Below are 15,332 nucleotides of genomic sequence, written 5' to 3'. Positions count from 1 at the left end.
AAAGCATCATGATATTTAAGCATACTTTTCTTTTAAACGTTTTTAATAAGTAAAGCACATTGAGATTTGCTCTTGTTTCGAGAGGAAAGACTGGAGCTAACCAATCATTCCCCATTCAGAGCAACAGCACACCTCTCCAGAGTGGTGCTCCTCCTTTGCACCACACTTCTCTTTAGCTTCATGACACTGATCTTGTCCTGGTTTTTCCCCTTTCAATAAGATTTTCAGTTTCACATTTTTTAACTCTTTATTGCCCATTGCCCATTTTTATTAACCAATTTTTAGTGTTTAGAAGGGAAGGTTTCATTTTCTCAGAAGTGCTGTGTCAAATGTCACAACATTCTCAGCCAGACCTCCCTGAGAAATGCTCCCTGTTACATTGCTAAATAGATGGGATAAAAAAAGAAAAAACAACTCATTTTTAAGACCAGATTTTGTTAACACTTTTTACCATTGGTTTCTTTAAGAAAAATATATAAATAACTTGAGAAAATTACCTGAATATGCTATGCAAAAAGTGGGAAGGAAAACAGAACAGTAAATACTGCCTAGCAGCTCCATCCCTGGCCATGGGTAAGTCATTCACCATCTCTGGTCTTAGTTTCCTCAGCTGCAAAATGTGTCTGATTAAGTGAAGTATTTTTTTTAGGATTATACACAAGGTTGATGTAAACTATAACATAGTAGATACTTGATATTTTTTCCTTGATCTAGCATGAGTAAATTTAAATTTCTAAGCAAAGCTGAGAAAATGTAGGTACTGTGCAAAAGTAAGTTATTAACTAATTGACTATGGCCTTTGCCTTTTCATTCCTACCACTATTACTTTGGTTCAGGCATCATTCTTTTCTGCCTGAGCTATTACAAATAGCCTTCAAATTCCAATGTTCACAATGGTCTCCCAATACCATGTTTCTCCTACCTATAACTACATTCTCAAGGACTGTTATTAAGGAATATTCTTTTTTTTATGTTTATTTATTTTTGAGACAGAAAGCATGAGTGGGGGAGAGTCAGAGAGAGAGAGAGACAGAGGATCTAAAGTGGGCTCTGTGCTGACAGCAGCGAGCCCAATGTGGGGCTCAAACTCACAAACTGTGAGATCATGACTTGAGCAGAAGTTGGATTCTCAACCTAGTGAGTCACCCAGGGCCCCAAGGAATATTACTCTTGAAACATAATTCCAAATACTATACATTTCAATGATTCCTCTTGGCTTAAAAAATGTTAAAACACTTTGTATTCTAGGTCCTTCACGACCTAACCACAACTCATCTTTTCATCCTTATTTAGGATACTTTCTATCCTGCATTTAAGACTTACTCTTGGGGTGCCTAAGAGGCTCAGTTGATTAAGCATCTGACTCTTGATTTCAGCCCAGGTCATGATTTCACTGTGGCTGGGACAGAGCCCCACAGTGGGCTCCCTGTTGACAGTGTGGAGCCTGCTTGAGATTCTCTCTCTCCCTTTCTCTCTGCCCCTACACTGCTCACGTGCATTCATTCTCTCTCTCTCTCTCTCTCTCTCTCTCTCTCTCTCTCTCTCTCAAAATAAATAAATAAATAAATACATACATACATACATACATACATACTTAAGGAAAAAAGACTCCCTCTCACATCTCTGCTTCTACTCATCCATTTTCTATGCTTGAAGTGCCCTTTCTCCCATTCTTCCACAACTACCTAAAATACTAGGTCTACTAAGAATTTTTCCCTAAGAATGCTCTGTAATACAGCAAAAATACACTGCCCTCCGTACATCCACATATCTATTGACCAGCAAGAACTTTTCATTTTGCACTAAAGCTGGGTTTTATACATATATAAGCCTTTATCTAGTTTCCCACAAATTTCCCACCCAAACCTAAGACTACTGGATTCTTACAGAAACAATATTTTACCTTCATGCCTGCTGCATCCAGTATCTTGTCTGACACATGTGTGTTATGATGATGGTCAAACTCTCTGTCTTTAAAGAGGGTGTGTTGCTCTCAAACTCTTTGTCTAAACATATAATGCAAATCCCTTTGTTTTAAAAATCAAGCTTTAAGAAAAAAGTTGTTTTATATAATATCCCATGGTGATATATTTAGATTTCATTCACAATTTTTACTTATACTTTATATGAATAAGCTTTTAAGAACAATGTCAAAGTCAACATCATTGAAAAGATGTGACAAGGTATACCAAACCTCCCGACAGGGGGACGTACATTTCTGAGCACACATGGTATATGTTAGAAAGGAGAGGTAGAAAATTTTTAAAGTGGCTGAACTGTTCATAGATCTTCAAATAACCAAAATATATATACATATCCAACAGCATACAGTATTAGTGCATCTCTATAGTAATGGTAGTCCAAGAGCAATTATCCATTAATTTTCCATATTATCAGAAGTCCAGTGAGAAAACAAATACTTTAACCATAAGTAGCAAATATATTTTCCATAATTATTGCTCTTTGCAAAATTTGCTAGCTATATTTATAATGTCAGAAAACATGTAGGAGGAACATTGATGATGTTATTTAATGCAATATTTATTACACACTGGCTAAAAATATATTACATAAAAATAATACATCCATTTAGGATGTTCACTATATTAATTGTATGCTAGTAAAATAAATATTATTAATATTATATTCCAGAATCCTCATATTGATTCACATTTTAAAAATGAGTAACATTCTTAAAATGTAATGTGATTCCTGACAGTTGTATTAGCTTGAGCTCCCAACACATACTGCATAAAGGCTGTAGTATGCAAGAAATAGAACAAAAGCCCATCTGACAGAGGCTTTAAACTTTATACTATTTTTCTACTCCCTTTTTTTCCATAACCTCTGCAAATTAATTTATCTGGGGACTAGCAGTCATGACCTAAAATTAATTTATGACAAAATTGCTCATTGCTCTTTGTTCCCCTGAAGAAACTGAAATTAGCATTATCATTTAGTCATTAGAACATACTTGCTTCAGAATAATCAGTGAAATATAAAAGCTGTTATAGTGCTCTGTTCTTAATCCTAAAGTGGCATTAGGACACTTTTGTCCCCAACCATAGACCTGACATTATATGCCTCAAGAAAATCAAATCAGAATGTCAGCATATAAGAAAGTAATATATGCACAGTAAGACAAATAAATATATATGGAATTTTATGTGAGATGATTAAAATGAGAGGGAATAATATATTTATCCCTACTGCTATTACTTTAGTTCAGGCATCATTCTTTTCTGCCATAAGGTATGTACCTATCTATGTATTTATGACAAAATTGATATTTTGTTTAAAATGTGGTTTCTCTTATCTAACATAAAAATAAAAGGGCCAGAAACAGCTCTGGGAAGGGTAAATTTTACCATCAACCCAGGTAAATGCTAATTATCCTTCTAATGAAAGTTATTAAATGTAACTCTTGGTGACCTCTGAATGAATTCCTTCAAAGAGAAATGTTCCTATGTATGTTAATTTTATGCAAAGTTAAGTTCTGTGGCTGAGCTTTCCCCAAAATTCATTTTTCAATTATACTCATGATGCTCAGATAGTATAGAAAACCTGCTAATCTTATCAGTCATAATTTTTCTTTTTACTTATAGACTGAACAACTAATTAAGAATAGCTTTTAGGGATATAGAAAAAATGCTTCATTATGTTGAAGATAATACAAAATTTTATACAGCCTTTCTAAATTTTAAATTCTTCACCCACCACTGAGAATGTTCCTTAAAAATTTCATGACAGCATACCAATTTGACAACTAGATGTGATTTTTAAAATATGATCTAGAGATTTAGTTGTACAAAGATTTTACATAATCTTTGACATTGGTGATAAAAGAAAGGCAAGGTATCTAAGCAAGATCAATAAATTATCTAATTCATTCATTTATTTTACTTTGACAGTTGAATTTACATCTTTAAATGCAGTGTTCCCAGGATCTTGTGTTTTGTTGTTTTTTTTTTTTAATTTAAGGCCAAGATTCAGGTCTTTTTAAAGCTAGCTTAGCAGGAAACTCCTGCTTCTCACTAAGACAGAGAGGCTTGTGGCCAAAAAATTCTTTCATAGAAATTAACTAGAAAAGTTAGAAAATTAGAAATTTATTTATTTTCTAATTTGTTTGCATGTTCTTATTTAAAGGCAGCAGAAATGCTTCTGAGATAATGACAGAAAGCCCACCTGCCATGGAGGGGGACTGCCAAGAGGTGAGGAGATATTGTGCAGACACTTTTGTTTAGGATATTTGTTTCAAGGTAAATGGAAAGAGGCTGAGATTATAGGCAACAGGCCTGGGAAGAAGACCACAGTTGAGAGTCAGAGAAATCACCAAATATTTTGGTATTGTTGTATGACTAAAGATAGAGATGGGAGTGACCAAGGTTCTGATAAAAATGAGAGTCACAGAACAAAGCCATAATACAGATGATTTTTCTCTCAGAGTATTTTCAAAATTAAGAAGTAAAGAATGTGAGGGGCTGCTGGGTGGCTCAGTTGGTTAAGCATCCAACTCTTGGTTTCAGCTCAGGTCACAATCTGACAGTTCATGAGTTTGAGCCCCATGTCAGGGTCCATACTGACAGTGTGGGTTCTGCTTAGGATTCTCTCTCTCACCCTCTCTCTCTGCTCCTTCCCTCCTCCCTCTCTCTTTCTCTCTCTCTCTCTCAAAATAGATAAATAAATAAAAACTTAAAAAAAAAAGAGGTAAAGAAGGTAAGCTAAAACTTTCTGAAAAGAACAGAGTTTTCCATAGTCTCACTGTACTTAACAGACAGAGATTATAAAAGTCAGAGCCCACTAGGGGACCAACCTCACTGAATATCTCACTCTCATTGGGAATCACTGGAGGCCATGCCAAGAAGTGAATGTAAAACATGCCAAGAATATATATATTACTATGGCAACTCTAGCCCATCTCAAACTCAGCAAGTTCATAATTAGATTAAGTTCATCGATCACCTGCTCTATCTTCCTAGCAGAGCAAGGGGTAAGCCCTCTTTGACTGAAGATGTTATAATTTATGACATCTATTTTTCAAACAATAACAGATGTTCAAAAAAATTACTAGGCTTGCCAAAAGGTAGGAACAAATGACCAAAAGACAAGAGAAAATGCAGACAGTAGAAGTAAATCCATAGGTAATCTAGATATAGTAATTAGCAGACAGGAATTTTACAATATTTATGTTCATTATTTTTACTGAAGTACAGGAAGAGATGAAAAAAACAAAGACAAAGAGATGGAGAATAACACCAGAGATCCGAAATCTGTAAAACTGGAAGTGACACACAATGCTTTAGATAGTTTCTTTCAAAGTTTGAAATTTGTATACATTAACTCAAACTATATTGAACCTACGATATAGGCGCATGACAGTTTTAAAATACAGCATTATGAATTATATCCCTCTTGAATTCAAGAACTAATTGGGGAAATTTGAAATATATGTTGAACACTTTTGGATTATGTCTTTACTAGGGAAATATGATTCAATAATGTTTAAAATAAAGTATAACCAAGACCCTTACTGGTGACAATCTTTCCCCTAGCCTGATGTTTTGTTGTGAAAAAATTTAGTTAGGGTAAACTCTTGACTTCTCTCTTCATCTCGTGTCAACTGCTTACAGGAAAGAGTGAATTTTATTTTTGGGAAGTGTGATCGGAAGAATTCTAAGTTGACCTCAAAGATTTCCATCCCCCAGTGTTAACACAACACACTCTATAATCTCCTCTCCTTGTTTGTAGGAAGAACCTATGAATGTGATAGAATTCACTTTCATAATGATGTTACATTATATAGCAAAGGTAAAAGCATTTTTGCAAGTGTAAAAAAAAAAAATGTAAAGTCCCTAATCAGTTTGACTTTTAGTTAACAAAAAGAAGAATTATTCTGGGTAGGCCTGATCATATCAGATGGGTTTTTAAAATGCATGGGGCACCTGAGTGGTTCAGTCAGTTAAGCATCATGATCTCACAGTTTGGTTCCTGGGTTTGAGCCCCACATCAGGCTCTGTGCTGACAGTTCAGAGCCTGGAGCCTGCTTCAGATTCTGTGTCTCCCTTTCTCTCTGCCCTTCCCTGCTTGTTCTCTGTCTCTCAAAAATAAATAAATGTTAAAAAAAATACTGTTTAGGCTTCTGCTCAGATCAGAGAGATTATCCAGCAGGTCTTGAATAAGCAAGCTGCATGTATTCTATAGCAGCAAGAAACTGAACTCTGACAATGGGCAGATTAGCTTGGAAAAGGACCCTGAGCCTCAATACTAGCCAATATCTACATTGTGGATGTGATACCCTGAGCATAAGACTCATATTAGCCATACCTGAACTTCTGATCTAAATGTGAGGTAATATTCGAGTATTGTTTTAAGCTGCTAGATCTGTGGTGATTTTTGTGAGCAACAGAAAGTGAATATAGTAATATGAAAAAAATTAGTGAGAAAGCATTGCTCAGTCTTTTATTCTATGGTACTGTCTGACCACAAGATGCATGGGACTATTCCTACATGGAAATCCTGTGAGTTTTCTAATTGTGCCCCTAACAAGGTTGATTATTAAGCTCAAACCAGGGATGAGTAGTCGCAAGTTTTCTTCCCACATATATAATTCATGTCCTTCACTCAGGTCTATTTAATAATAAAGGTAAACTTTGGATCTTAATCTAAAAATCCTGAATCTCTCTCAAATGGTTCTGAATTAATTTGGAGAAAAGAAACACACATTTATTATTGGATGTTTACAAACCCCAAAATGTACAGTATTATCACTTGTCCTACAATAATAACATATTACCAGTTTGGTACATCATTCTGCTAACCAAGACAACTGAAAGTAATAAAACCAGAAAAATAAAGTACATAATGGGGGAAATGGCATTTCTCTATGAAACTCTGTAACAACTTCAATGTTATCATCAAAATTATTGTCCCTAAATTTAATTATTTTCTTCCTGATGTTAAATGGCTTGAAAATATAACTTTTCTTTTTAAAAGCACAATTACAAAGATGGTCACTGTAGAAGAAAATCTTTACAAACACCGTGTCCTTGAATGATGTCAGAGTTGTTGTTTGGAATGAATTTGCATAACTGGCAGCTTTGAGCTTCCTAAATCTCCTTGGCAGAAATAACGTTCCAATTGTTTTTTCCATAACCAAGATGACAATGTTCTTAAATAAAATTGTCACTAAATTTCCTTTTGAATTCTGACTGCATCATTGAATAAATATTGTCTGCTGAAACTGGCTGTGAAGATAAGTATTTCATGACTGTTAATATATTTCCTATGCAAATGTTTTGGCCTCCTTTGATATTGGAAGCATGGAAGAAAACTTTTGCTATCTATTTAATTTAGAATGTACTATCGAATCAGATGCATAAGTCCCTGAAATTAAATAGCTATTTTATTGTATCATATTATTAAAGTAGCACATTCTGTACTGAGGACAATTCAGTGATAATATGCCTGATTTCAGTGTGTATGAAATACTACCAGAAAGAAATATATCTTATTAAATATGAATTATTTAAGTAAAATCTGCAGTCTTTACAAAATTCGTTATACACACACACACACACACACACACACACACACACAGACACTTGAACTCGAACTTGGGCAGGCACCAAATTCACATTTGGGAATTTGGGAAACTTGGGCTATGTCCAAATTTTCATCTAAATTCCTCCCCATAATTAAATCATCATATATTTTATCATGAATATACCCGGATTCCTTAAAACATTACAAAAATATGTATTGCTTATCTATATAAAATACCTCTGTTTAGATTATTTTAAATTGCTTTTCTATGTACACACTTTGCTTAATATCATCAAAATTTATCACCTCCACTTAAAATTATATCAACAATTTCCTTGTAAAAGATTCACAGGATTTATTTCCCCACATACAATGAGCTTTGGGCTTAATAAGCATTTTAAATTAAAAGTATGCTGGATGAGAAACGTATTAATATTTTTATTTTAGAAACACATGAATGATTTCTCATTCTCTAAAGGCAGTTCCATATTTGCCAATTCAGAAATACAATACTTCATGTTTTCTTGACACCAACTGCCCTCCTTTTCTAAAGAGGCATGGTGTTTTAATATCGTTTGTACAAGTAATGAACAATCTTGTGAAAATTCTCACTTGTCTTTAACTCTGTACTTCCAGTATTATCCCATTCACGATGGCCCTACTGAGTCCACTCCAGACTTTTCCTCTAGTGCTAGCTGTTAGCCTCCTTCCTTATCAGTACTCTGATGGTTGGTTTTTATGAAGTAAGCCAATATATTCTCTCTTATAAAATACAATTGCTTTTTATATTTCTGGACTTAAAAACAAAAGATTCTGAAACACCAAAACAGAAAAAAATACTTTAATTCTTAGAAACATTAAATCTCTGAAAGAAAGAATTAGTAGGAAGATCAAAGGCCAAGGATTCAGAGGTAGGGAAACACTCAGACTTAAGCAGCAGAAACTGGAAGGAGGGGAAATGAAAGAATGAGGTGGTAGGGGCCAAGGGCAGGTCACCAAAAGTGTACCACAATGGCATATTGATTATTTGGAATTGAAGTTACCTCAGAAGCAGCCACTGCAAGGACATTTGGGCCCTACTCTGTCCTCTGAAAGCAGGAAATAAAATCTCCCATATGAAAAACACATTCCCTGTACTAAGAAATAAAAAGAAACCCCCATTACTAGAGACAGGGACTTTAAAACACAGAAAGTTGTAGAAGTAAATCTTGTTACTTTTTTACTAATCTATTATTTCAGCCCAAATTCCATTTAGAATTCCTTACTAATTAAAGCTCGCCAACATCTGTTTTCTTTATCCTGTCAAGTCCTCACAAATTTATAGTCTCTTTGTCTAAAAAAGTATAGAAACTGCCCACCTTGGTCATGTCTTTAGCCCTCAGTGTCATTATCGGACCTCCATGTGCATGTAATAAAACTTCGGGTTTTTTTCTCCTGGGACTCTGTCTTGTGTAAATTTCTTAGTCCAACTGAAAGAACTGAGAGTGAAGGAAAATGTTTCCTTCCCTGCAAGGTGTTAGAGCCAAAAGAATAATGATAACTTTGAGTCCTGTGAGAAAAGCTAATAGGGAGGAGGAGGAGCAATAAAGCTTGTGAATGCTAAGAAATGTAGCAAGGAACACATGAAAGTGACAGTGTTCAAAACAGCCTCATGCAGTTGGAAAGACAAAAGCATTTTTTTGTAAAATGTAGACAGGAAAGTTAGGTTAAATTGTATGGAGACTGAAGGGATATTTGATCTACTACCTCAAAGTTGGTTCCTACTTAACCTTCTTAATTAAGTCCTCTTATGTAAAATAAACATATTTTAATACTTATTTTTCTCTTCTGTCAATAACTAAAAGAAAAAGTTTTGTGATGCCCAAATGAACCACATACAGTAAAACCTTGGTTGGTGAGCATAATTTGTTCCGGAAACATGCTTGCAATCCAAAGCACTTGTATATCAAAGCGAATTTCCCCATAAGAAATAATGGAAACTCAGATGATTTGTTCCACAACCCAAAAATATTCATATAAAAATTATGATGCTATAATAAAATACAAAATAATAAATAAAATAAAAATATAAAGAAAAACAAATTAACCTGCACTTATCTTTGAAAACCTTCATGGCTTGTGTGAGGGAGACAAGAGAGAGGAGGGTTATTGTGTAGCATGACTTTCATTATCACTAACAGATGTTGGCTACAGTACAGTATTAATAAACTTGTGTCATGTACTGTATGTAGTGGAAGTGACAATAAGGCAGCAGAAGAAAGGGTCTGAGCTTACTTATATGGAAAAGCAAAAGACTGTCCATAGGTGCTATGAAGTGACAAAAATGCAACAGTGCAAGTTGTGGGCACGTTCCAGTGTTCTGAAAAATCATGGATCTCTGCCAAACACTGTGGTCTGAGACTGAGCATCAGAGCATGGGAGATGATCACCCACAATCCTGCAGCAAGAGAGAGAGAGAGAAACAGAGAGAGAAGAACCATTGGCTCAGTTGTGATCATGTGACATTTGGTGTCACATACGACTCGCATTGCAAGACATCACTCATTTATCAAGTTAAAATGTATTAGAAATGTTTGCTCGTCTCACGGAATACTCACAGAACAAGTTACTCACAATCCAAGGTTTTACTATACTTATTACTAAGAATTCTATTCTCACAAAATCACAACAAATACTAAATGGAAAGTTGAGATATTAAAAGGAGAGATTTTGTGATTATACTTTTTAAGTCCTGTCAACCAATCTAGTGCTTTATCATAGTATAGATCCCTGTATCAGTCAAGGTTATCTGTATATAGATAAGATTCCAGATCATATATATGTGTGTGTGTGTATATATATGTGTGTGTATATATATATATATATATATATATGGTATGTATATACCATACATATATATATGTATATACATATACATATACACATACATATATACATATATATATGTATACACATATATATACATATACACACACACACACACACACAGAGGTAAGATCTATATAGAGAGATATCTATATCTGTATATATCTCATCTATATATCTACACATATATCTCTATATCTTATCTATATATCTCCTCTGTGTATAGTGATATCTATGTATTTTATCTCTTTATATATGTCTATATATATCTATATGTCTATAAGAAACTTATATGTAAGCTTCTATATTTTATCGATAGATAGATAGATAGATAGATAGATAGATAGATAGATAGATATAGATTGCAGTCTAGATTCTGAAATGTGTAGGGCATCCTCGCAAACTAGAAATCCAGGGAAGAATTTTATCACAGTTTTGAGGCAAAATTCCTTCTCTAGGGAACCATAGTTTTTGCTCTTAAGGCCTTCAACTGACTGGATGAGGTTTATATTCTTAAGGATAATCTCCTGTATTTAAAGTCAACTGATTGTAGATGTTAGTCACATCCAAAAATACATTCACAGCAACATCTGGAGTAGCATCTGACCAAACAACTGGGCAGTATACTGTAGCCAAGTTTATGTAAAATTAACAATCACAAGCCCTAAGAATTAAAAGAATACTAAAACAGAAGAAAGGAGATAAAAATGGAAAGAATGGGATCTTAAAAATAAGATGAAATGAAAAATTACAGAATGTAATCTTTCAGATTTGTGAAATAGAAAATAAGAAAGTTATAAAAATGTATTAGTTAATAAATAGCATTTTCAATCTTTATAAAAATGTATTAGTTAATAAATAGCATTTTCAATCTTAGATTTCTGTGTAAGATTATTTTTCTGGAGCATTTCATGTTCCTCTGAAGATGACAACTGGCTTGGGGTGCTGAATTCCTCTTCTCAACTCAGTCTCAAAGATATTGCAGAAAGCAGAAATAAGTCAAAGGATCTATCACATTAACATAAAAGCTATGAGAAAACTGTAAAATGGTTTTGGTGTAACAGACTGAAAGGAAAACATTAGCTTAAAGTGAAGTACATCTGGGTAGAGCATGAAAATGAGTATTTTTTTTAGTGTATCATTTTATCTCTTGCCTACTGGACACAGAAAGACAGAAAAATAATGGTCAACTCAGCACCACCAGGATCCCTAGGCTAATATATAGGCAGCATCCATGGCTAACCTGGATTAACCTTCCTAGTCCCTCAGTTTATTGTCCTCCCCCATTTGTCTGTATCCTGAAAACTAGGTGATCTTAAGTAAGGAGAATAGCAAAGGTACAGATTGTAATCCTATAGGCACTATTCTAGGATACTCTTCATCCCCACCTCAAAATCATCACACAAGTTACAAGCTAGTATCTGCCTTTAGCTGATCCTCTGTGGTACACCTCATGAACCACTATGAATACAGTTCCAAATACAGGAAATCACAGGACAATAAGATATTTAATGTACTGCAACAGAAAGAGAAAGAAAAGCTAGATCAGATGAGGCAGAATTAATATATGCAATAAAGAGGCATGTGAAATCATAAAAACCAGACAGTATTAGTAATGAAAAACAATAGTTAATATAGAGAACACAACAGATGTGCTGAGATCTAGATTTAAAAAAAGAGACGGATGAGTTACTGACCTGCAAGATTAGGCAGAATCACTTTCTCAGAGGTATTAGGAAGAGAAGAAACATTAGAAGAAAAAAGAGATATGGAAGTTGGAACTATAATTGCCAATACATATATCATAGATCCTAGAAATAAAGAGTAATAAGGCATTATCTTTAAGAAAAAATACTGAGAAATTTCTCAGAATGAAAAAATGTTGTCAAACCTATGGGATCATAAAGTGCCAGGACAATTCTACTCTAAACTTGTATTCATGAAATTTCAAATCATCAGGGGAAAAAAAAAAGAAAGTGCCAGGAGAAAAAGTAAATTAGCTAGTCAGAAAAAAAAAGAATCAGTTTGACATTATAAATTACACTTGGTGCAACAGTAGAATGGAATCATATTTACAGGTGTCGAAAACTGATGCAAATTCTCCATCTAGTTTCAGGAAGGAAAAAAAAAAAGCCTTCCAAAAGTTCACCACATAAAGGCCTAGATGTGAATTCCTACAAGAAAGAACCACATCAAGGAGGATAACATATGACACTAGAAGTTATATTTAACAAATAAATTTAAAAGCACTTAGTTATCTTAATAAGCATTAACAAGAAGGAGAGTGGAGAAGGGAGAAAGGAGGCGGGGGGAAGACAAAATGGTACTTAATGAGTTAGTTTTCTCACTTATGGATTCTTATATTCCTACAATATTGATAGGAAAATAAATACATGTTTGGGTAAACACTAAAATGTATTTCAAGGATGAGTTCTAGGAGAATAAATGTTACACATACATTTGGAAGCAGAAAGAAACATTTGGGGGCACCTGGGTGGCTCAGTCAGTTGAGCATTCGACTTTGGCTCAGGTCATGATCTCGTGGTTTGTGGGTTTGAGCCCCACATGGGACTCACTGCCGTCAGCACAGAGCCTGTTTTAGATCTTCTGTCTCCCTCTCTTTCTTCCCCTCCCCTGCTCGTACTCTTTCAAAAATAAATAAAAACACGTAAAAATTTTTAAAAAATAAAAATAAAATATGAAGAAATAAACATTTGAACTAAACAGGAAAGGAGGGAAAATGTTAAAAAAAACAGAGTTGATATAACACAAAGTTAGACTGTAAATAAGCCTATATAAACCAGTAATCACAGTAAACCTAAAGGACTTGAATATTATTACATCAAAATTCAGAAATTTTATCCAGATATAATCACAATAAATAAAATCCTTCATGTGTAAAGTTAAGGAGATATAAATTGAAAAACAATATGTCCAATACCAAAAATCATAAAGAATAAATATTCATAATGCAAGAGACTTTTACAAACAAAAAGAAAACCATATTGCCAATAGAAAAAAGAAGAGTAAAATTATGAATAGTCAATTAACAGAAGGGGAATTCCATGTAACGAGTATCAATGATCAGCATATTTTCTTAACTATCAGGTTGACAAATATCAGAAAATTTGATAATTCCAAATGCTAGTGAATAATCAAAAAATAATTTTTTTCTGCATAGTTTGGAAAACTCTTTACTCCTATGACTGTTATTTATGACTAATTTTTAGACATTTTATTTTTTCATGGTATATAATTTTGGGTTTTTAAAATTTTTATTGTTGAAGTATATAGTTGATATACAATGTTCAGTAGTTTCAGGTGCACAGCATTGCGATTTGACAATTCTACACATTACACAATGCTCACCACCATAACTGTAGGTACCATCTGTCACAGTACAACCTTCTTACTATAGTATTGACTACATTCGCTGCACTGTACTTTTCATCCTCATGACTTAGTTATTTTATTTTTTCTTAATTTTTGTTATGGTTTATTCATTTTTGAGAGACAACAGAGAGTGAGCGGGGGAAGGGCTGAGAGAGAAGGAGACAGAATCCGAAGCAGGGTCCAGGCTCTGAGCTGTCAGCATATAGCCTAACATGGGGCTCAAACTCACTGACTGAGAGATTATAACCTGAGCCGAAGTTGAACACTTAACTGACTGAGCCACCCAGGTGCCCCATGACTTAGTTATTTATTTCATAACTGGAAATTTGCACCTTTTTGTTTTATGTTTTAAGAAATGAGACTCTTATGTATATGTGTTGAAGTTCCTTTCTCCCATATTGTTCCTTTTTGCTTTACTTTGTAAAATGGGCTATGCATAGGATTTTTTTTACCCTCATGTAGCTAATTTTACAATTGTCTATGTTTGGGGTTTTTAAAATTTTCTTATGCACAGAAAAACCTTCATTATTATGATCTTTTAAAATATTCTGTTTTTTCTCTTTTTACAAGAACATGTAATACTTTTTATTAGGTTTAGTGCTGGCTCCATTATTTGATTTTACTTTTTCTGGCTATCCAACAGGTTTTTATTTGCATATATACTTCTTATTATCTTGTTTCATTTAAATTTTAATATTGGAATCACGTTAAGATTTATATATTCATTACAGAACTTTCTGACTCTTTGGTCTAAGATTTTTTCTGTTCTATAGCTATTCTTTGAAATTAAATATGATTTGAATTTATTATATTCAATGTAACATTTTTCTTACCAAAATATATTGATAAGTATCTCTCTCCTACTATTAAATAACAGCAGTTATAGTGGAGAATTTGGTCTTATTACTTTGATGGATGTTACTGCTGCTGTCAAGCTGTTAGTTTTAATTAGGGAAAAGTTATATGTTATTTCATTAACAGTTTTATTTTTCAAAATTTTATTAAATTCTAGTTAGTTAAAAAAATAGTGCAATATTGGTTTACAGGAGAATTTAAGGATTCATCACTCACATGTAACCCCCAGTGCTCAACACAAAAAGTGTCCTCCTTAGTACTCATCAACCATTGAGCCAATTCCCCCCACCTTTCCTCCATCAATCAGTTTGTTCTCTATCATTAAAAGTCTGTTATGGTTTGCCTCCCTCTTTTTTTTCCCCCTTCCCCTATGTTTATCTGTTTTGTTTCTTAAATTCCACATATGATTGAAATCATGGTATTGTCTTTCCCTGACTGACTTACTTCATTTAGCATAGTACACTCTAGCTCCATTCATGTCATTACAAGTGGCAAGATTTCATTTTTTTAAGTTTTTACTTATTTATTTTTGAGACATAGAGAGAGAGAGAGAGAGCGTGAGCATGAGCACAGGACGGGCAGAGAGAGGGAGAAAGAGAATCCCAAGCAGGCTCCGCGCTCAGTACAGAGCCTGACCCGGAGGTCAATGTGACAACTGCAAGATCACAACCTGAGCT

This window comes from Panthera leo, chromosome B1 (assembly GCF_018350215.1).
Source record: "Panthera leo isolate Ple1 chromosome B1, P.leo_Ple1_pat1.1, whole genome shotgun sequence".
In the NCBI taxonomy this organism is placed as follows: Eukaryota; Metazoa; Chordata; class Mammalia; order Carnivora; family Felidae; genus Panthera; species Panthera leo.
The sequence above is the reverse complement of the archived record's forward strand: the minus strand, read 5'-3'. Positions refer to the sequence as shown.